This window comes from Bombina bombina, chromosome 2, assembly GCF_027579735.1.
Source record: "Bombina bombina isolate aBomBom1 chromosome 2, aBomBom1.pri, whole genome shotgun sequence".
Classification (NCBI taxonomy): Eukaryota; Metazoa; Chordata; class Amphibia; order Anura; family Bombinatoridae; genus Bombina; species Bombina bombina.
In genome coordinates this window covers 1,019,513,691-1,019,538,716 of record NC_069500.1, presented here as the reverse complement: position 1 = coordinate 1,019,538,716, position 25,026 = coordinate 1,019,513,691, and the positions used below count along the sequence as shown (strand labels likewise).

At 37.6% G+C, this 25,026-nt stretch overlaps 1 protein-coding gene across 1 annotated transcript in view; it reads left to right on the top strand.

Moving 5' to 3' along the window:
- Nucleotides 1-25,026, top strand: part of QRFPR (pyroglutamylated RFamide peptide receptor) — a 167,780-nt gene that overhangs the window by 119,308 nt on the left and 23,446 nt on the right. The gene's annotated exons all lie outside the window — the stretch shown is intronic.

Sequence of the window (25,026 nt, the reverse complement as noted above, 5' to 3'; positions counted from 1 at the left end):
TGAGTGGTGGCACTGGGCAAGTGGGCACATTATACGCTGTGAGCCTGACACACACACTGGCAGGCAGACAACTGCAATTAGATTACACAAGCAGACTGATGTTTCACAGTCAAAAAAGTTTTTTTTTTTTTAAATTTACACTACTGTTACACCAGATATGAGTGGTGGCACTGGGCAAGTGGGCACAGTATACGCTGTGAGCCTGGCACACACGCTGGCAGGCAGGCAGGCAACTGCAATTAGATTACACAAGCAGACTAATGTTTCACAGTCAAAAAAGGTTTTTTTTTTTTTAAATTTACACTACTGTTACACCAGATATGAGTGGTGGCACTGGGCAAGTGGGCACAGTATGCGCTGTGAGCCTGACACACACGCTGGCAGGCAGGCAGGCAACTGCAATTAGATTATACAGGAAAAAAAGCAGCCCTAAAAAGGGCTTTTTGGGGTGCTGTCCTTACAGCAGAGATCAAATGAGTCCTTCAGGACTGTAGTGGACACTGAATACACTAGCCTAGCTATAGATTTCCCTACTAAATCAGCAGCAGCTACACTGTCCCTCCTCTCACTAACAATGCAGCTTCCGAATGAATCTAAAATGGATGCTGTCCAGGAGGTAGGAGGGTCTGGGAGGGAGGGTCTGCTGCTGATTGGCTGGAATGTGCCTGCTGACTGTGAGGTACAGGGTCAAAGTATTACTCAATGATGATGAATAGGGGGTGGATCGAACATCGCATATGTTCGCCCGCTGCAGCGAACGCGAACATGCTATGTTCACCGGGAACTATTCGCCGGCGAACTATTCACGACATCACTAGCTACAGGATATTTTATTCTCGGTGAAAAGGTATAGTGTGATAAAAGAGTATGCAACCTGAGTGGCACTGAAAATGAATAGGCATGCAAGTTATTCTATCTTTTTTTTTTTCTGTCTCAGCTGAGTGGGTCTCTCCCTTTTCTTATATATGTCTATATATGTATAAGTATGTATTTACGTGTTTATATGTGTATATGTCTGTAAATCCATCTATTCACAAATAAATACATATGTACACACACACACACACAAACACACACATATATATATATATATATATATATATATATTTACACTTTTTCATTGGGTAAACTTATCAACAGCTATGGCTTCAGCTATCACCTCTATGCTGATGATACCCAGATCTACCTTTCCACCCCTGCACTCTCTCCTTCTGTGAATTTTCACATCAGCGACTGTTTATCTGGTATTTCCTCCTGGATGACCTCTCACCTAAAAATAAATATGTTCAAGACCAAAATACTTCTAATTCCCCCCTCTAACTCCACTCCATTTTCCAATTTTTCTATCACTGTTGGCGGCACCACTATCTCCCCATCACCATCACCCCAAGTCCGTTGCCTATGAGTCACGCTTGACTCAAATCTGTCCTTTATTCCCCACATTCAACTGCTCTCTTCATCCTGCCGCAACCACCTACACAATATCTCCAAAATTCGTCCATTTCTGAGTGCTGAAAATACTAAACAGCTAATCCACTCCCTGGTATTTTCCTGACTTGACTACTGTAACAACTTACTAACTGGCCTCCCTCTCTCCCGCCTCTCTGCCCTCCAATCCATCCTAAATGCATCTGCCAGGCTAATCCACCTCTCTCGACGCTCTGCTTCTGCTGCACCTCTCTGTGAGTCCCTTCACTGGCTCCCCATTCACAACAGAGTTAAATTCAAAATTCTCACCCTGACCTACAAAGCCCTCACCAATGCTGCCCCACCCTAACTGTCCTCACTCATCAACAAATATACTCCTTCCTGTCCCCTAAGATCCAACAATGACCTGCTTCTTGCATCCTCTACCATCATCTCCTCTCATGCTAGACTACAGGACTTCTCTCGTGCGGCACCAACCCTCTGGAATGCACTTCCTCGAGCTGTCAGATTTGCCCCTAACCTTTCCTCCTTTAAACGTTCCCTAACATTCCCTAAAATACCTTTCTGTTCAGGGAAGTTTATCACCTGACTTATTAACAAACTAACTTCACTTAACCAACAGTTGCCCTCTGTCTCCTCACTAATATCATTCTCACCTTTGCAGTCCCCACCTCCTTTTTTCCATCCTCCTACCCATCTAGATTGTAAGTTCCCATGGGAATAGGGCCTTCAATTCCCTTTGTATTTGTCTGTAAAAATGTTGTCTTTTATTGTATTGCTTCTCCATTGCACTGTTATCCTTGTACCCATTGGCAGCACTGCGGAATCTGTTGGCGCTTTATAAATAAAGAATAATATATATATATATATATATATATATATATATATATATATATATATAGCGCAAAATAACAAGAGTATTGCATTGAGCAATGATACTTTTTTATTGGACTAACTATATATTTATAAGATGACAAGCTTTCGGAAGAGTGTCTTCCTTTTTCAAGTCTGAAGCAATACTGACCAATTTGATGGAATTTACAGATTATATCTTAAAGCACAGGCTAAAAAGACAAAGTGTTACAAGGGTCTGAATGCAGGGGTAGGAGGGGGTGTCATAAAAATTTATGATGGGAGTTTAGGTAACAGGCAGATAGTGTCAGTAAAAGATAACAGGCAGGGGAAATATATGGTTATACACAAAGCATATACTGACATAAAGTTGTATATCAACATAGAATCAATATGAATAAAGATGGGAAAATAGGTATACAATGGAATATAATATAGTCAAAAAAGGAGAAAGGAAAGAAAAAAAGGGAAATAATAATAATAATGACAAAAATGTGGACATAGGCTTACCTGTGTACCTATTCATAGAGAGTGTGGAATATACAATGTAATTGACTACAGTATATGAAAGTGCATTACAAAAACATTTTTGATAATGGGTTAAGAAACCAGAGTCCACATTTAGTCCAGAATTTAGCAAGTTGAAGTGCATTATCATTTTTATTTCAAAGGTTTTTCTTTCCATGGTGTTTTTGAAGTTGCCTCTGAGAATCTTGATTTTGAGGTTTTGGATGGAATGGTCAGGTTGGGTGAAATGGTGTCCAACAGGGGTACAGTATTTTGTTTCACAGTGGTTTTTGATTGAGTGTCTGTGTAAGTTCTTATAAAGGTACAGTTTTTGGCTTGTTTCTCCAATATAAAATCCCACTTCACATGCAGTGCAATGTATCATGTATACCACATTTGCAGATATACAAGAATATGCCGCTTTTTTTTTTTTTAAACAATTTTTTATTGAAGTTTTCAACTCAAAGTCATATACAGAGTTCGCCCATCAGCGATAAATATATCAAAGTATCACATAAAGTACCGGAAAATGTAGGTCATCTGATAAAACAAAACAATGTGTACAATTCCATCTCTCCATTCTATGCTGGATTGTATGTGTTTGTATGAGGGAGGGCGGCAATGAAAAATAAGTATGTATAAGTGGCATCTCACACCATGTCCAGATGATGCGAGAGATAAGCTATGGGCTCTATGAAATGGAACTTCATTTTTTATTTGTTGTAATATTAAATGGAAAGTGATCCCCACACCTATAGGGAAAGTATTTTATATCATTCTATGCTAGTGATTTTGAGATGTGGGGGAGTTAACTGTTGTGACAACCACGTCTAGGTCATATAGTGTAGAAAAGAGGAAGAAAAGCAGCGGGCAAGAGCCGCTCGTGTTATAGGGTAAAGTAGAGAAAGGAGGGGGCGGAGCTATCTACAAGAAGATAGTAGAATATCCAGTGAAGAGGGTATATAGTGTGAGTAGGAGGGTAGTAATTTCTGTTAGTAGGTATCTGAGGTTGGGTAGAAAAAGTATTTGTGATTTATTCTAATTTATTCTATTCTAGGGTCACTCACTGCATAACCTCGATGAGCATAGAATTGGGGCAGATAAGATTTGGGACTTAGAAATGGACTCCAGAACGAATTATCTGCATGTTGTTCGGGGAGTAATTTAGCTAAGTGAGTATAGCTGTGTAGAGGGAAGGAGGTGAACAAAACTAATGCAGAGAAAGATGCATAATTAGGGTGAGCATACTCAATAAAGATTAAACTAAAGCTAGATGTAATATGCTTAGGAGGGGAATTATTAGGTTCGTGAGGTAGGGTATGATTAAGTTGCAGAGTGAGGTTCTATCTGTAGCTATGAGACCTGCAAGACTCCTATATCTCTCTAAGTTGACTTGCATAAAATAGGGGCCAGTGGGAACATTGTATGGTATTAACACAAAGGACATCACATCTTGGGCCTCCAGGAGAGACCTTCATATGGGTGAATTATAATAATGTGTCCTACTATCTGGCCCATTGAATAACACAAGGGTGTAAGAGTGTAATGTGCTTTAAATGAGCAGGATATGGAAAGTGATTAAGTGTATTATAACTATTAAGTATATACCTGCCAAGGTTGTCTTGTCCATGACTGAAAACCTAGAGGGCTCTCTTAGAAATTTGCTGGGGGGGGGGCTGGAAAGGTAGTCTGTGTTTTCTCCTTCTCCCCCCGTATCAACTAATAAATGCTTATGAGATATACCCAAAGGTCTGGATAGTTTGTAGGTGGAGATACAAAACTGAGGACATATCAACATATAGTAAAAGAGATTGTGATGGCGTTTAAGGGACACATTATACCCTGGAATAGCTATGGAAGAGTTTGTGTTAAAGGTGTTTTAGAAATCTACGGGTAGTACCGTTCTAATAATAGCTAACCCTAGAGTTACACAGCTATGTGACTGCTTAGATAAATAAAGCTGCAGACCCAAAATAGACATACTCAGGTGATTGATAACATTAATTCTGGCTAGGGTAATATGCTGCAATAGGTTAAGGTGCTGTTGCGTATTATGTAACATGCAGACTGTTTCATATGGAACAAAGCTATATTAGTAAGTTAAGGAACCCAGCCCCAAGGTTCTCCAGTTAATAGGCATATGACATATAACAACATTAATAATCAGTTTATACCTTACCCTACTACATGTTATACACAGCTAAATAGTATTATTAAATGATAGTGACAAGTAAGCTTAGATTACCAGAGTAAAGTTCTAGCTTTCAGTATGCGAGGACAAAACTATAGTAAAAAAGGCCATAACAGGAGCTGTCCCGCAATCACCTTACACTTCATGACCGACAAGTCCCATGTGTTCACAAAGTAGGTGAGTGAGCTGACTAGTAGGTAAATGGCTGCAGTCGATGATCTGCAAGATCAGTAAGTGTCTCTAAAAGAAATCAGAAAACATCGTCATATGCAGAGGCACTTTAAAAGGACATCATATTATATACTGTGTTATCCATCATAATATGAAAGTGGCATGGAAATTACATTTTTGTCGATATAAGTCCTGAACTGGATATACCACGTATAGCCTAGCCAACTCCAGTCTGTATGACACCTACTCCTGGATATTTTTGGTCCAAAGAGCCAATCAGTTCGCTGATCATTGACATGTCGAACCTCTTTATTGCTTGATCGTACCTGCTGTCTGATGGTGCCAGAGTCAAAAGATCTCCCACAGAATGCTTATCATGTTGCACTAACATATGGGGGAACCAAATGTTGTAAGATGTAGTGTCCCCTGGGGAACCCTCCATCCTCAGGATTAAGTCCTCACTTTTAAGATGGGAAGTCAATTGGGGCGGGAGCGCGTCAGAGAATAGGGGGTCAAAACTATATTGGAGGTTTTGCATAAGTATTACATTTTTAACTGTCTCAGAGCTTTCAGAGGCATAAACAGAAAGATCTTCTCTTATCTCCAAATGATCCCTTGTATCATGATCCCCCTCAGGCAGATACTCAGCGTATGGGTCATCACACCCATCAAGAAAAATTAAAGAACCCTTAGGGATGTCACCGCACTCATCAAATCCATTCTGGGTTGCATTGGCGGTAGTCCCTAGCACCTGGACAAGATCATCAAGCTGGTAATCCATCTTGGCCAGTAACTTTCTAAGCATGCTGTTAGCATAGTCCTCCATAATGAGAGGAGGTGTCTTAACATATACAGAGTTTAAGATCTTTTTTTTTTTTTGAAAAATATTTTTTTTTATTGAGGTTAAATGTAGCGATACAAATAAAGACACCCATGAACAATAATTCCAATAAAGCATACAAACTTAATATAAAGGCACAGTAGAGATGTGAATCCATTACAGTTCTAGTCACAAATTCTGCAAATCTTTAGAGTAGCGTGGATATTATGCTTACAGAGCTTATGAAGTAGTCCGCAGTCCCACCATCCAGTGACAGGACAGGCCAATCTACCCCACATATCTAGTAGGAGGGAATGATAGTCTAAAATAAGCTAACTTAGAATGTCCAAGGGTCTGTTATATAGGGTGAAATGGAACCTCTTTTTTTTTTATAATCTGAATAAAGTAATAATGGTCCCCGTTTTGCATTACTAGTTTAACTAGGAGAGAGATAAGAGATAGAGGCAAAAAGGGGAGTTGGCAATATGGATAATGGGGTAAGGGTATTTCAGCGGACAAGAGCCGCTCTAGCTGGGACAAAGGGAGGGGGTGGAGCCAGTAGTGATATTAGGGTAGTTTAAAGTATACAGTTGTTGTGAGTAGTACCGAATTTAACCTTTAAGATAGTATAGTGAGAGATGTTCATAGGTAGATACCATATCATATATCAGTGCCATCACAGCTAAAGTACCCATAGGGTGATGATAATCTTAGACACTGAGTACAGGTGGATACGGGGCAGTTTCATACCATACAACACTCCAGTAGATTTATTAGTAGGCATGAGAAGGGGAAGTTAACTGGATAAGCCAGTATATAGCCAGAGTTCTCTCTTGAAATGTAGAGTTACAAAGGGTATATGCTGCAATCTATGGTGGATCGGGGCAAGCCATATGTAAGAAAACATTACTCAGTACACTGAAGTATTATCTGAGATATAGATGGCTAGTTGACACTATATTTCTAAACATATAGTCACAAAATAAGTAGATAGACTCAGCAACTTAGTACAGTCAAAAAGCACTGTGATGTAAAATACTTTCCTTTTTGAAGCAAAGGATACAATAATCTGTTGCTATATTAAAATGAGCTCTGGAAGAACTTAGTTATAATCAGTGACATGCTAAAATAAAATAGTTGTGAGCATAATAACCTGTACTGACTCCCTGCACTTATTCTATCAGAGGGCTATAGTTTGTGAATTCCCAACATCTGTAAGGATATCAATACTGTTCTGTTAGTATGAAAATAGGGGGCAAATCTGAATTTAAGGGAGTGCCAATAAGGTAGGGAAAGGGATAGCAAACCATATATAGAAAATCCTGCGTGACAGGGTAAAGCTTAATGAAGCTAGCCTACCAGTGAGGTGAAGCCACCCAGATCACAAATTCTATTGCCCATGGGGAGAGAGCTATTTCAAAAGGGTATAAAAAGTTAAAGATTATATCTCCTGGAACCTTGTGAGCTAATTAAAAACTTTTAACAGTCAGGAGAAGTCAGAGACTGAACCGGGACATTATTTATAGTGGGGAGGCTACCTGCACAAGGTTGAAGTAGACCTGCTTTTAATGTAATATCGTGCTAGGCGTATGGTAAATAAAATAAAATAGGAGATTCAAAGTGTACTGTGTGGCTTGCAGAAAGATGCACTGCTCAGCAGCAAGGGTGTGGTAGCACTATGAGCTATGTGCTTAATGATAGAAAGTGGTGCCACTGCCTGTGAACAAGTGTAGAATTTTAGACTGTGCGTCACAGGAAATAGTGTAGAAACATAAAACATAACAACAAGTCTCTCATAGGTAGAACAAATATGCAGTGTCTAGTGTCTTTTGCATTTTACAAAACATATGAATGAGATCAAAGACACTAATAAGTGCAGGGTAAAGCTTACTACGATTGCATGAATTATAAAGTGGACACTACTATAGACCATAGTATATAAACAATGGCAACAAATAAACTGCTAACCACAAAACATACATCATATAACATTTTTAGCTCGCAAGCTATAGATAGAAACTAGCAATTTAAATGTCTCTAACATGCAGGGCTGGAGGACAAGTCCAGAATCGGACAAAATGGCGCCTCTATATGAAAATAGGAGAAGCTAACCTATCCTCTTCTGCAGCAGCTCCTGTGCATTGCGTATGTCCGAAATCCTAGCCTGGGGCTCATAGGTATCACCGAGGGGTGTCTTAACTGCAGGGTTCCATCCTGAGTGCAGAAAATGCTCATAATGAGGAAGATGTAAACAAGTGCTCTGGGAGGTAATGAGAGCGCATAAGTCCTGGCCTGATTTATCCTTAGGTCTGGGCTGATTGCAGTACATTAAGTATGTAGATCCGTTGCGAGCACTACCAAGCTGTTTTCCTGACCGGAAGTGAGTTCCAGCCCCTCGGACTGAGCGTCAGGCTCCCTCCCTGCTAAATGACTCCTCTGGAGATGAGGAGATAGCCGTTGAATGCCTAAGATCAGTGAACTCCTCCTGAGTGAGGGCAAATGTAGCTGCGTCCACTCCGGCTCCCGCCCCGGCCGGCCGCTCCAGAGCAGAAGCCAGACAAGCCACAGGGGGGTCACAAATGCCCATAGGCTGCTGGGAGAGTGCGGTAAGGTCCAGTACAAATGGATCTGCTGTCATGTCTTGCTGGTATGTACCTCCGACCGGAGGGAGAAAAGTATTAGAGTCCATCTCAAGCATGTCGGGTATTGTCTCCAATCTCAGCGAAATACACTGTGAGAGCATGCTAAACTGCTTATCCATGCGGGAGCTCAGCATAGTAAAGGCCTCTATAATCATGGAGTCCATCTTCCCAGCTCAAAACGGAATCAGATCAGGCTCTAAAGTGTGGTCGGCTGTTGTCCGTAGAAAAGTCTTATGTCTCCTATGTGAAAATATTATTTCAGGGCTATTAAAAGCTATTTGGAAGGTTGTTAGAGCAGGATCTCTCAGAACCTGCGTCTGCTCAGATCGGTAGCTGGCTCCGCCCCTCGAGTTTAAGATCTTATGAATCTTATAAGAGGCGTTTGAATTGTCTTATTACTGTAAATAGGATCTCTTAGTGGAAATTCTCTTTCTTCTGCTCTATTATTTCCTCTGGCTAGCAGGTTATAATGAATGTGTCAGGGGTGATAAGCCACACTTCGTGGGGGTTTCAAAAAGTAGGGATGTACTAGTGAAGTGTGTCACGCAATCAAAAACCTCTTTTTATCTGACTTAATAAGTCCTACTCAGTGTGATGGGGTGAAATAGAGGTAAGGAGATCAGGTTCTATTAGCCGTTATGGTTCAGTGATCGCTGTTGAAACTATGCCCCATGCGGTGTAATGGTGGCTCTGCGTATAGGTTTTGAGACTCCTGCTTTGTGACACAGGACTACACCATCACTCACCCCAAATGGAGCCCTCGTGGCTCAGCAGTCTCTGTCCTGCTCCGGATGCCTGGTTAATGTCGGTGAGCTGGGTATAGCTGCAACTGTAAGTGGCTGATCATCAAGCAGCCCCCACCTCACCCGTCATTACAGATCTGCTGTGTCATGCCATGCGGTTTGGGTCAGCGTAAGTTAGGTCTGGGTTCCATGTTATGTCCCGCAGAGTTACCGGCACCCGATAGAGCTCTGTGACCTCTCATTCAGGTCTGGAGGGTTAGATGTGCATGTGCACTACTGTTAGGTCCGCTTTTCAGTCCCGATTCCCCCAAAATCCAAATCCTGCAGAGTGACTGTATACGGAGCTCTATAGATATGCGGCCATGTTGGTCTCCGGCTGGCTCCGCCCCCTGAATATGCCCCTTTAATGTTATAGGATGTACTCTTGTGATTAGCTGTGCTGCTTTCACAAATGTGTTGACATAGTTTGCAGAGAGCTTTGTTGCAGCGCTTGGTTCCATTCTAGGTGTTCTTTTTTTATCAAGGGGTAGCTTTCTGTGGACCAGTTTCTGTTTTAGGTTGGGTGGTTGTCTGAGTGCCAGGATAGGGGGTTTTGGAAAGATTTTTTTGAGTGTGGGATCCTCTAAGAGTAGTGGCTGTCTTTTATGATTTTTTGTATTCCTTCTACAACAGGGTTATATTTGACAACTAGTGGGATACGCAATATATTTTTTCTCTCCCTGTATTGTAGCAAGTGTTCACATGGGGTATTAAGGGCAGAGTTAATTTGTTTATTTATAACCCTTATTTTTTAACCTTTTTCTCTGAATGACTGGGACAGTGTGATGAGGTGTTTGTCACGGTCCTTGGTGTCTGAGAAAATTCTGTGATATCTGGTGGCCTGACTGTAGATTATGGAGTTTTTAATTTGATTGGGGTGGGAGCTGGAGCTGTGGAGGTAGCTGCATCTATCTGTTGGTTTCCTGTATACAGATGAGTGTAATTTGCCATTTGTGATGGATATTGTTGTATCCAGGAAGCTGACACAGTCTCTAGAAAAGTCAATTTTAAGCTTGATTGATGCATGAAATAGATTTAATGATTTATGAAAAAATTCTAGTTTTTTTTCTCCTTCCATCCATATGATGAAAATATCATCTATGTAGCGAAAGTATTTGAAGGGTTTGTGAGGGTGAGTAGCTAGGAATCTCTGTTCTAAATCAGCCATGAAGAGGTTTGCATACTGTGGTGCCATTTTGGTGCCCATGGCTGTATATATATATATATATATATATATATATATATATATATATATATATACACACACAGTATATATACATACACCTACATCTTTAAGTATATGTATGTTTCTCAGTGTTAAAGTCCTCTGCCTGACTTTTTTCTCACCTTAACTTTTGTGTGCAATATTTTTTTTTTATAATTTTTATTAGATGGTTTTATTATAAGTGAAACTATACTTATAATGTATTTTTTATGTGTTTTGTGACACTTTTATGTTTCGCAAAACAGTTAACCAGAGCTCTGAAGTAATCATTCTAGCATAAATAACGATAAATAACTCTTGCGATATACCCCTTATCCCTCGGGCACTAATGTTTGCTCTCCGCTTGTAATCAGGGCCAAAAAAATAATTTAATATAGGTGGAAAATAACGTTATAATCTGTCAAAATTAGTTATAATACTGGGAAAATACTGATGTTATAAATCAAATCGTAGTTTTTATTAAACTTTTATTTTCAAACAGCTTGTTATAAAGCTTGTTATAAAGTGTACGTTTGGTTCTGACATTTTCTTAATATTATAGGTGATCACTATTTGGAACAGCATTTTTTCAAATGTTTGTGACTTTTAAATGGAGAACTGATAATGGATTTGTAATTTGTAACAAACTGGTTCAGTAATTATTTAGTTGAAAAATGTTTACAAGTTAAAAAATTCCATATTCTTCAATGATATTTTTATGATACTCAAAGCAATTTGAGTTTCTTGATAGTTATAGGTACATATTTATAGAAATGTTTAGCTTTGCAATTATTTAATATAAGGTTAAAGGGACAGTCACCACCAGAATTTGTGTTGTTTAAAAAGATAGATAATCCCTTTATTACCCATTCCCCAGTTTTGCACAACCAACACAGTTATATTAATATACTTTTTACCTCTGTGATTACCTTGTATCTAAGCCTCTGCAGACTGTCCCCTTATTTCAGTTGTTTTAACAGATCAATCAGTGCTGACTCCTAGGTACCTTCACGTACGTGAGCTCAATGTTATCTATATGACACATATGAACTAACGCCCTCTAGTGGTGAAAAACTGTCAAAATGCATTCAGATTAGAGGCGCCTTCAAGGTCTGAGAATTAGCATATGAACCTCCTAGGTTTAGCTTTCAACTAAGAATACAAAGAGAACAAAGCAAATTTAGTGATTCCCTATCTGAATCATGAAAGTTTATTTTGGACTAGACTGTTCCTTTAACCAAATGTAATCCTCATTACAACTTATTAACTAACTGTAATATTCAATAGACCAATATACAATTGAAAGTTTTTCAATCGACTATCTAATTTCATAAATGTACTTTAGTTTGGAAATATACCATAGAATCCACTCCAGCACCCAAAAATGACAATATCAATTCATGATGTGTGCAACTGAACAGTTAATATACTTTTCTGTTAATTTTAAATTAATATTTTAGAAATGTTAATTGGAATCATAAATTAAAACCATAATTGAGTCAATCTTGCAATCACAGTGCCTGTATATTTTGGCAGAGAAACCAACATAAAAAGCAATATCACCAGCAATGTACATGATTAAGAGAGATGTTTGGTCCAGTCTCATTTTGTCAATAGGCCGCAATAAACAGCAATGAAATGGGTTAATTTGGAGAATGATGCCGAGATACTCTTTAAACTGGGCTTAGTGTGAGTAACGTCATCCATCATTTTAACTGGTGGTTAAACATAAAATACAATGAAAACTTGTGGCTTCACTTATTAAGCAATAGAGACTGCTTTGGAGTCTTGCTGCAAGTGCATGCGCCACAAATGAAAAAGCAGTTGTCATACTATTGTTGCTTCTTACACTTTTAGCCACCTCAGATGAGTCAGAGTTAAACGTGTTTGTTTGGTATGATTAACAAGTCGTGCAAGATAATCAATAATAGATGTAGTTGATGCACTGCTCTCACACCCCAATGATGGAAAGACAGGCTTCCTAGCTGGGAACATTGTCTGCCCATCTAATGCTAAATTGGACCCTTGAACTGCAATAATATTCTAATAATATTGTAGTTGCATATCAATTTTATTACAAGACTAGAGACTTCATATTTGCTTTACTTTCTTTTACTACTAGTGTGCAGCATTTTAAAGTACAATAAAACACATTACATAAAAACAGAGAAAAAAGAACCAATGTAATTAGCCCAGGAAAAGGCTATTGTCGATAACAGTGTAATAATGGACCAATCAGAAGACCCATACTGTCCATAAACTGACCAATAAGCTCCCCATTTCCCTGTTTCTTTTGCTGCTCATTCAAAAGATAAGTGTGCTTTATTTTTGTCTCTCACATAAATTATATTATTATTTAATTTTATTGCTCTTATTTATCTATTTATCCCCCCTTTTTTCTTATATATTTTTCAGTTTTTCCTTATCTTTCAAATTTATCTTTCAATCACTATTTTTTTCCTTTATTAATTTAAATTTTTTCCCTTCTTTTTCTTTTATCCTAACTGCCGTTTTTTTTTTTTTAAAACCCCTTTTCCTTCGTTTTTTCTCTTGCTTATATTATATTATAAATTGTTCCCAGATCGTTATCTTATATCCCCTTTGTACCGTTTAGATTTTGTCTTAATTTGTCTTCTTCTTGTGGCTTTTTTCTACCCCTGACAGTTCCGGTTTTCTCTGCTCCTGGCATATTCGCCATTTTGTGGGCATTCTTATTGTGACGTTCTCGCCGCCCATTTTCTTAGTGCGTCATTGAATTTCTTCCTTGACAGTTGCCTGAGGAAACGGTCGAGAGACCTGAGAAACGCGTAGCAATTTTTACTGATGTACATTGTTCACCTACTTGTATGTTAAGGATTTTATATTTTATCAATGATTAAAGGATTATCTTTTTTAAAATCATTGCCTACAATTCCTAACAAGTGAGGTTCTCATTACCAAACCGCTGTGGAGAGCCAGTGAGTCTGCTATTGTTTGGCGGCTGTGGGGAGAGTGTTGCCGGAGAGAACAAGTTGGTTTGCTCTGATAACCAGTCTATGTCTACAAGCACATTAGTGTGCTCGGCCAGAGTGTGAGTACCCTAGAATTAGAGTGTTGCTGCATGTGTGGGCTATTTGGGCTGTGGATGCGCACAATGGTTGCTCTTTCCTATTTGTAACCCACACAGATATGCCTGTTGCCGTTTGAAGAGGGGATTCATTTTTGCAACCATTTGGAACCTGCTGCTGTCGGCTGAAAGTGTACTGGATTTCATAATTGATTCAACAGACTGTTCATTCCAACTTACGCATAGTGGACTCTTATGTTGTGGTGCTCAACATTTAATGAGGTGCCATTTTCTATTCCTATTATTTTAAGCATTGTATGTTTCATATATTATATGGTCATTTTAGGACCCATTAGCGCCCTCTGGTGTCTTTTGCACCTTTTTTTTCCTTGACAGATGCATCACTCGGTCTGCATTGCCCTCCGGTGGCCATATTTTTCATTACTGAGGAGATTTTATTTTATTATCTATAAAATTTGTATTGGTAGTTATTCATTCTATTTTCTGTCAGAAGAAATTTTATTGAAAGTTTTATTAAAAATTTTATTATAATTAATTAAATTCATATTTATTTTATTGATTGTTATTTAAGTATTGGCAATATTTTATTACTTAAATTTTTTTCACTCATTTTATATTTTATTTCATTATGTCTCAGGACACTTCATCATCTGTTCCCCTGACTGAACAATCAGTCCAAAAGATGATAGACAGTTCTTTAAGCAAACTTATGTCTCACATGACTAATTTATTGGCTCAATCCCCCCAAAAGAAAGCCATCAAAAGGAAAGCTGAATCTGCTGCAATTAAAACTAGTAAGAAACTAGTTTCAAAATCCAAGCAAACTTTGTCTGATATTCCTATTCCTGGCGGCAAAGGAATTAAAACATCCGCAATGAGAACCCTAAATCCCAGGGGGCATATTTTGTTAGAGAAATAGATTCAGATGCTATTACATCAGAAAATTCTGATTCATTTTATGATTTATCTGACAAAAATTCCTCTAATTATGATTCTGATTTCTCTGAATCAGAACCTAAAAAGAAAAAATTTAAAAAACATAGCATGAGGATGAGATAAATTTTAATGACCCCTTGGGGAATCCGCGTTTCAACTCAGACACCTTACAGCATCCTCGCTCCTCAGAATGGTTTCCACCCCTAGATATAGCTAAATTTGTAGATTTTCAATTAAAGAAAACTTTAAAGAAACGTGCAAGGAATAATATGAGGGCAGAATGCCCAATACCACTTCTTCCACATAACAGTAATTTAACCCCAGATATCGATCCTAAAGTTATTAAGTTCATAGGATCACCTGGCTATAAATTAAAAAAGGGCCTCGATAGATCCTGGAAAAACTGCCAGGATAGATTATTGGATACTATTGGTCCAATAACTAAATTGTTTGAACTTTCCGAGGAAGCTGTTTTAAATGATACAAATATGGACCCTCATACAGTGAGAGAGTGGGTTCAAAGGATCTTATCTTTTGTTGGCAATACAAACGCTAACATGATTATTGAAAGACGTAAGAATATATTACGTAGAATTGACCCAAAGATTTGCGATTTCGCAAATAATGAACTACATTCAGATAAGGATGGTTTTCTTTTCGGAGATGTATTCTTGAAAGACCTTAATCAGTATGCCAATACTTTTACAACTCTTAATAAAGTTAAAAATAACATGAGAAAAATTTTGCAATCTCAGAATTTCTCTGACAGGGCCGGTAAAGGAAGAGGTCGCTTTCCCGGCCGTGCCTCTTTTCTTTCAAGACCTCATTACCAACAGCCAAATTTCAATTACAACAGAACCTACCTAGAACAAGGCCATACCCCAATTTTTTTCCCATCACACGCCAGACCTTGGCAACAAAGAGGATCCCGCTTCAGAACAAGATCACGCTCATCTACAGGTAAATTCAATATCTCTTCTTCCTCTACCTTTTTTCCCATCAAAAGTTGGGGAAGACTAATTCTATTTTCTCAAAATTGGACTCATATTACTTCAGACACTTGGATTCTTCAAACAGTTCAAGGAGTCCTAATAGACTTTGTATCTCCTCCAATTCAAAATGTTTTCCCTTTCCTATTCACTTTTCCTTAAAAGACAAGGTTCAGATTCAAAAAGAAATAAAAAATCTTCATTTAAGAGATGCAATATCTCCAAGCTTAAATCCTCATTTAGCCTTTTTCAGCAATATTTTCCTTGTAAAAAAGAAAAACGGTCAATTCAGACCAGTAATAAATCTCAGACCTTTAAATGCTTTTGTTTCCTACAACCACTCCAAATTAGAAGGTATCCATCTCTTAAGAGACTGTCTTTTAGACAATGACTGGTTAGTCAGATTGGATCTGTCCGATGCTTACCTAACTGTTCCCATTTCCCCAGAACATTGGAAATATCTAACCTTTTCATGGGACAATCAAATTTGGAATTTCACTTGTCTTCCTTTTAGCCTTTCCTCTGCACCCTGGATTTTCACAAAACTTCTCAAACCAGTAGTATCCTGGTTGAGACAGAGAGGTGTTCATCTAATCATTTATCTAGACGATATTCTGTTAATGAATCAAAATTTTTCTTCTCTCCAATCTCAATTATCTACAACTATCAATATCTTGGAAAACTTGGGTTTCCTAGTGAACAAAGAGAAATCTGTCCTATTTCCTACCAAGAATCTGATCTTCTTAGGTTTTTTATTATAGATACTTCCAAATCCATATTGAGCCTTCCTCAAGAGAAGATAAAAAAATATAAAGAAGGAAATTTCAAGGACTCTTTCCAAACAATTAGTTTCTGTCAGACAAATAGCCAGAATTGTTGGGTTACTTTCATCCTCCATTCAGGCTATTTTTCCTGCCCCCCTTCATTATCGCGAACTTCAACGTTTGAAAATCTCTTATGTTCAAAAAGGGTTTTCTTATTCTCATCACATTCCTTTATCTTCAGATTCCAAGGAGGAGCTTTCATGGTGGCTTGCTCATATGGAAGCTTGGAACGGGAGAGCTATTTTTGGAAAATCTCCGGATCGGATGCTAGTCTCTCAGGAGGGGGAGCTCGTTGTGGTCGGTCTATAATAGGAGGCAAATGGTCCTTAGAGGAGAAAAGTCTACATATAACTTGTCTGGAACTTTTGGCCGGATCTTTTGCTGTAAAACGTTTTGTAAAATCTTTTGCTCCAGCTTCTATTCTTCTTCGTATGGACAATATTTCTGCAGTCAGATACCTCAATCGCTTAGGCGGTACCAAATCAAGAAATCTATCCAACATTACCAATGATTTTATCCATGTGTGTCTGGACAGGAATATTTCTATCAAAGCAGAATATATTCCCGGTCTCTCAAATTTAGCTGCAGATTGGGGTTCCCGTTTCCTGAAGGATTCAAGTGATTGGATGTTAAACAGGGACATTTTTCTTTCGATTCAATCCCTTTGTGGTCCCTTTTCTTTAGATATTTTTGCCTCTTGACTCAATCATCAACTCCCTCAATATTTCAGTTGGCGTCCGGACACGGATGCTTTAGCAATAGATGCATTTCTTCAACTGTGGCCTCTCCACTGAGTTTATGCATTTCCCCCCTTTTCTCTGATTGCTCTGATGATTTCAGTAGTCCACAGGAATCTTTTATCCCTTCTTCTAATAACTCCACTTTGGCCAACCCAAGCTTTGTTTCCTTACCTTCTGGAGATGTCGTTCAAATCTCCCTTTCTTCCACCTCTGTTCCCAGAACTTCTACTAGATCCTGTAGGCAATCCTCACAATCTTATTCTAAACCAATTTCTCAAACTGATAGCTTGGTCAATTACGGGGAAATCAGAAATCTCCACAAACATTCGGAATCAGCTAAGTCTCTCATGCGGGATTCATGGGCTCTGGGAACCCATAAATCCTATTTTTCCACATGGTCCAGATGGTCTAGCTGGTGCTTGTCTAGGAACTAGGAACTTGGATCCCTTTTCAGCTCCTTTGACTCAAATTTTAAATTTTCTCTCTTATCTTTTTGACAGTGGACTTGATTATAGAACTATTAATCTTTCTCGATCTGCTATTTCCGCTAGACATGATTTTATAAATAATTCTCCCATTGGTAAACATCCGTTAGTTTGTCGTCTCCTGAAATCTATTAGATTAAAAAAACCTCCTTCCCCTAAATATAATTCTTTTTGGGATGTAGATTTGATATTTTCTCTTTTTAGATCTTGGCCTTCTAATGATTCTTTATCTTTGAAACAAATTTCTGCTAAACTTGCTACTTTATTATGTCTTATCTCTTTTCGTAGATTTTCTGATGTTTGGGCTCTTGATTTTAATTCTAAATCTTTTTCTCCTGAAGGTGTTACTTTGTTAATCTCTCGTAAAACTAAAACTCTATCTTCATCTATTTTTTATCCTTATTTTCCTTCTGAACCTTCCTTATGTGTGGTTTCATGTTTAAAATCTTATGAATCTAAAACTGTTTTTTTAGAGATTCTTCAAAAAATCAACTTCTTTTATCTTTTGTTCCCCCTCACGCTCCTGTAACTACTACTTCCATTGTGAGGTGCATTAAATGGGTTATGTCTGAAGCTGGAATTAATTGCTCTTTTTCAGCTCATTCAGTAAGGGGATCTGCCGCTTCTAAAGCCTTTTTAAAATCTGCTCCTCTTCAACACGCCTCTCAAAATCTCTTTAAATAACAAATATGAAGTCTCTGGTCTTGTAATAAAATTCTGATTATCCTAGCTTAAGTGAAGGAATAATCTAGATTTTATTAATGACACAGAGACGAATATTTCCCTCCTCTACTATTCTGTCTTTCCCTCCCATTATTGTTATATGATATTAATATTTTTTATATTTATTTTAGCTACCAACTTCTCAAATATCTCTAATTAAGATGGGCTTTGCACCTTCAATCAAGTCTCGATCTTCATTTGGGAATTTGAAATGGATTCATTATCTATCTTCTATCAACTATCAGATTTCTTCAAATCAAATGTTTCCCAAGCTGTTTCAAGTTTTTTGGTTCCTGTTCATCTTATTATTAATTGTTGGACTATTTTGTGTTTTCTGCTTTTTCGGGAATTTCTTTTTCATGAGCCTTAAACAAGAAAGAGGAAGATGGGGAGCTCATTGGTCAGTTTATGGGTCTTCTGATTGGTCCATTATTACACTGTTATCAACAATAGCCTTTTCCTGGGCTAATTACATTGGTTCTTTTTTCTCTGTTTTTATGTAATGTGTTTTATTGTACTTTAAAATGCTACACACTAGTAGTAAAAGAAAGTAAAGCAAATATTCGTCTCTGTGTCTTTAATAAAATCTAGATTATTCCTTCACTTAAGCTAGGATAATCAGAATTATCTTATTTTCATTTTGTATTAGAGAAAAAGTTCTAAAATCAGACCTTGGCCTACACTGAAGAAAACTCCTGCGAGAGCTGAAACGTTTGACTGTGGGCACTGGAAATTCTATACCTGTGTATGCCTGCTTTGTATCCTCAAGATCAATGCAGAGTCTGAATACTATTGGAATATATACACAACTGATCTGCAGAGCTCCGGGGTTTTGATTTTTTTAGTATGTGCCATCAACACTGAACGTGGTATATATATACGTGGGAGTGTGTTGGTGTTTCCTTATAAAACAGTTAACCTGTTAGTCACCCAAATGGGTATATTACTGGACTAATATTCTATATTATGTTATAAGCGAAGGGTTAAATTTCATATTTCAGAGTATATAATATATAATATATGTACAAAATATTTATCTATATGCCCACTAGAGCAACCCGCTATATGTGTAGTGGTTTTAACTGTTTAATTTTAAGGATCTTTATCTTCACAGTCTCTCATTGATGTATATAGTTCATATGGTGGCATTAGACTATTATGTACTCAAAATGTTCACAGATTTTATATACAGTATATATATATATATATATATATATATATATATATATACAGGTGGCCCTTGGTTTACAACCGTTCAATTTGTGCCATTTCAGAATAACTCCCTTTTTTCAGTCATGTGACTGCTATTGAAAAGCATTGAGAAGCTGTGCATTCATTAAAATAGCCAGTAGGTGGAGCTGTCCGCTGGTGTTGCAGCAAAGAGATGCAAAGCCAAGCAAGCCAGACATGATCAATGGATCAGCTTTCAAAGGAACAAGATCTAGCAGCCACTTCCCTTAGCTGCAGACTCAATGCAGAGAACTGTTTTTGTTCATTAAACTTAGTTTGATGATGATACAGCCTGTTGTGTAATTTGTGTTATTAGGTGCTGTTTAGCAAATGTTTTTGTTCATTAAACTTAGATTGATGATGATACAATCTATTTTATTAGGTTTATAATGCTGTTTAGCATTTAAAGGCTTCATTTCAAAGCTTTTAAATCTTAGCTGAGAGCTTGTAAGTGAGTGCTGGGTTTTCTCTGTGTGTTGTATTAATTTGTTTTGTAATTTTCCCTATGGTTCTTGCACCCAGACCTGTCTGGGGTTAACTGCTTGTGGCTCTGGGGACAGCACAACTTCCTGTGAGTGCCAGTGGCACCCAGGGCTGAGCATGTTGCAGGGTCATTGGATGTGTACCCGGTCCGGTATGAGAGTGCAAATCCCTTCCGTGTTTTGTATATGTCTAGGGTGATTACATATTCCTGTGCACCCTTTTTTTGTTTTCAGTTTGTTTGGATTTGAAAGCTTGCATTGTGTGGCTGTTATAGGGTCTCAGGTATTGGAAAGGACCTTGATGTGGTACCTGAGCTTGTCCCATTTGGCCAGATGCGGTGACTAACCTTTCCAGTTTTGCTTTTAAATCTTAGCTGAGAGCTTGTAAGTGAGTGCTGGGTTTTCTCTGTGTGTTGTATTAATTTGTTTTGTAATTTTCCCTATGGTTCTTGCACCCAGACCTGTCTGGGGTTAACTGCTTGTGGCTCTGGGGACAGCACAGCTTCCTGTGAGTGCCAGTGGCACCCAGGGCTGAGCATGTTGCAGGGTCATTGGATGTGTACCCGGTCCGGTATGAGAGTGCAAATCCCTTTCGTGTTTTGTATATGTCTAGGGTGATTACATATTCCTGTGCACCCTTTTTTTGTTTTCAGTTTGTTTGGATTTGAAAGCTTGCATTGTGTGGCTGTTATAGGGTCTCAGGTATTGGAAAGGACCTTGATGTGGTACCTGAGCTTGTCCCATTTGGCCAGATGCGGTGACTAACCTTTCCAGTTTTGCTTTTAAATCTTAGCTGAGAGCTTGTAAGTGAGTGCTGGGTTTTCTCTGTGTGTTGTATTAATTTGTTTTGTAATTTTCCCTATGGTTCTTGCACCCAGACCTGTCTGGGGTTAACTGCTTGTGGCTCTGGGGACAGCACAGCTTCCTGTGAGTGCCAGTGGCACCCAGGGCTGAGCATGTTGCAGGGTCATTGGATGTGTACCCGGTCCGGTATGAGAGTGCAGTTCCCTTCCGTGTTTTGTATATGTCTAGGGTGATTACATATTCCTGTGCACCCTTTTTTGTTTTCAGTTTGTTTGGATTTGAAAGCTTGCATTGTGTGGCTGTTATAGGGTCTCAGGTATTGGAAAGGACCTTGACGTGGTACCTGAGCTTGTCCCATTTGGCCAGATGCGGTGACTAACCTTTCCAGTTTTACTTTTAAATCTTAGCTGAGAGCTTGTAAGTGAGTGCTGGGTTTTCTCTGTGTGTTGTATTAATTTGTTTTGTAATTTTCCCTATGGTTCTTGCACCCAGACCTGTCTGGGGTTAACTGCTTGTGGCTCTGGGGACAGCACAGCTTCCTGTGAGTGCCAGTGGCACCCAGGGCTGAGCATGTTGCAGGGACATTGGATGTGTACCCGGTCCGGTATGAGAGTGCAGTTCCCTTCCGTGTTTTGTATATGTCTAGGGTGATTACATATTCCTGTGCACCCTTTTTTTTGTTTTCAGTTTGTTTGGATTTGAAAGCTTGCATTGTGTGGCTGTTATAGGGTCTCAGGTATTGGAAAGGACCTTGATGTGGTACCTGAGCTTGTCCCATTTGGCCAGATGCGGTGACTAACCTTTCCAGTTTTGCTTTTAAATCTTAACTGAGAGCTTGTAAGTGAGTGCTGGGTTTTCTCTGTGTGTTGTATTAATTTGTTTTGTAATTTTCCCTAGTTCTTGCACCCAGACCTGTCTGGGGTTAACTGCTTGTGGCTCTGGGGACAGCACAGCTTCCTGTATATATGGCTTTTTTGTGGGGGTACTCACTGGTACTGAGTACCCCCACCTCTGCCAACTCATGGGTAATATTTGTAATACTCATTTAAATACTCTAGTTTTCATAAGAGGGGGCTGCATAATACATCAAACATTGTAAGTAATGTTGTTCCTTTGCTTTCTCAAAGTTACTGAGCAGAATTTATAAATCAATAATCAGTGCGTACCGGAACCTTTTCTTTTACAAAAAAAAAGCACTGTCTATATATATATATATATAAAAATGTAAAAAGAACATTTTCTTCTATGTGAAGAACATTGGAATCTAAAATATGAATAACTACCTCCGGATTTAGCACTGTAGGTCTAAAGTAGTGTCGGGTTAGGTACTTTTTTTAAAGCACGCTCCATTAAAGTCTATGGGGAGAACAAGTTGATGCATTCACAATATCAGAAGTCTTGAAGTTAGCGGGGGTTGTATGTCGCTTGTCCACAAACAATTTACTTTCAACTTGTAATACAATAAAAGTTTACTTCCAGCTGTATTTGTGTGCAAGAGAAGGCTCTAAATAGCGCACCAATATGTTATAATTGCTTATAAGCGGTGTCAATAAAAAAATTTTTTAGGAATCACTTTAATTCATAGACTTATTTTATAACCACCTTTCACTCAGGGTGTATTAGTGATTTAAACTAACTTATTATTATTAATAATAATAATAATAATAATAATAATCTTGCACAATAATGAAATATATTTTTTAAGTAGATGTCAGTGTTTTGGTTAGGATGGTTTAAATATATAGGATAGGGGTGCTAAACCTATGGCATGAGTGACCAAGGTGGTCCTCACACCAACCTGTTGGCAATCTGCCTTTGGACTACCACTCTACTGATTTGTTTTTGCTGGCTGCATTATTTTTCTTATTAATCATTTTCTATATGACAGCTATTATTTTTTCAATTGTTGACATACATTATAAATATAAATGTTTTGTTAATTCATCTTTAAATTTTAAAAAAAGTGTACCATGGGCATGCAAAATACATTATTATTGCAAAATGTGACACCCCAAAATAAAATTAACACGTTATTTACATACCTGGTAATTTTCATATACTGGGAAATGCAATTTTCATGGATTACATGTTTGGAATTGGATCAAAGGTTTGTTCCAGGCTCCTGGGCATTTTGAATTACAAAGGCTTTGATCTAAGTACCTAGTTTCAGATGAGAGGGAGTGGCAGAGCTACATGCTTGAATTTCTCATCATTATCTATGAATGTATATGTTTTTGTGAGTGGTACTAAGCTTTTCAATTTTTCTACTAAAGAGCTTTATAAACAACATATGCCTTTTCAATATCTTCTCTATAGTGCACATATTCATTCCAATTTCATACGCTCAGGGTCATTCTTAGTCTAGATGAGCAAATTATTTGTTTAATTTCCCAGCTATGTCTGCTTCCATACCACAAAGCCATGCAATTATAGAAATAGATGTTTTGGTGGTTAAATTAACCTTTTGTTATTGAAATGCCTAGAGTTGTGTGTTTTACTATTTCTATCATTTTATTATGCATACCCATTTTCAAGTTACCTTGGTTATGAAATTAAATGAATTTATCTTTTATGTTGCAGATATATTTGCTTTCTTGGTTGTTGCTTTTTTAAGCAAATTCTTTCTCAGGAATCATATTTGTACAGTATATAGATATGTATCTTCTTTGCGAGAATTTTCCTCCAATTTAAAAATAAAACCCCTAGATTAACCTCAAAGTAATTTTTTTTTACATTTTAAGGTAAGTTTTGGAGAGCTATTTTATGGTTTAATTAGCTTCTTATAAAAACCCAAATTTGATATATTTATCTCTTTTTTTTAGGCTGGAAAAGAGCTGATTGCCCTTTTAAGGGCAGTAAAAGAGCTGAATGCCCTTTTAAGGGCAATGCCCGTACAAATGCCCCTTTAGGAGCTATGGGTAGTTTAGGATTCTTTTAGTGTTAGTTTTTTTATTTTGGGGGGTTTTACTGTTAGGGGGTAATTAGTAATTTGTTTAGGTAAAAGAGCTGTTTAACTTACGGCAATGCCCTGCAAAAGCCATTTTAAGGGCTATTGGTAGTTTAGTACTAGATTAGGGGGTGTTTTTATTTTGGGGGGATTTTTTATAGGGTTATTAGTTTAGGTTTAAATTGTTTATTTTGGATAGATTTGTTCATTTTTTTCTGTAATTTTTTTAATTTTGTGTAATTTTAGCTTTGGGGTTTGTAGTTTTATTTATTTTTATCGCCTAGTATATATATATATATATATATATATATATATATATATATATATATATATATATATATATATATATATATATATATATATATATATATATTTAAACAAAATTGAATTATAAGAAGAGACCTATAATCTTTCAATATCATATTGAATACACCCTTAAAGTAAATTCCCAGTAAAGGAAAGTACTGGTGCAGACCCTTAAAATAATTATGAATAAGACCGTAAAAGAAAGATATGGATAAAACAGATAATCTTCTTTATATCCAAAAGTAAGGAAATTCAGCACTCTTTTTATTTGAAAAAATAGGGCTTTTTATTTTGTGATTTAAATATCAAACATCCACCTGTTTGCAAGATATCCTCCTGACAGAGGTTACTATAAACCCATCACAACATAAAAGTCAGAATATTCAACATTTGATACATAATCATCATACCATAACATCCTAAAATAATCTAAACTGCTAACAAAACTAATGCCCTTAGAAAGCAATAGTAGCATAGCATACTGTCACTTTAAGGAAAGCAAAAAACTTTCATGCACAGTGTAATGGAAATGTTCCCTTTTCATTAAAGGCAGTCCCATGAAAATAAAGAGGTGCACCTCATTTTATATATGAAACTCTCATAAGGAATTTAGAGCTGGGATATGTTTAGAGACATAATGCTGCTGACCGTGGATTCCACCGCACTTAAGGTCTATAGGCTGCTTCTTTTTTGAATTGTCACTTTTTATTAAAGCAGTTAGGTTTCCAGCAATTTTTCACATAGGATCTTACTTATGGGGCTAGTCACTGTGAGTATACATATTACCTCTTCCAGAGCTGCTTGAAAAGTTCACTGTTCTCCACCTTCTCATCAGTTATTCTGCTAACAGAATACACTCTGTTTGAATACACACTGTTTGAACCAAATGCTCTGCA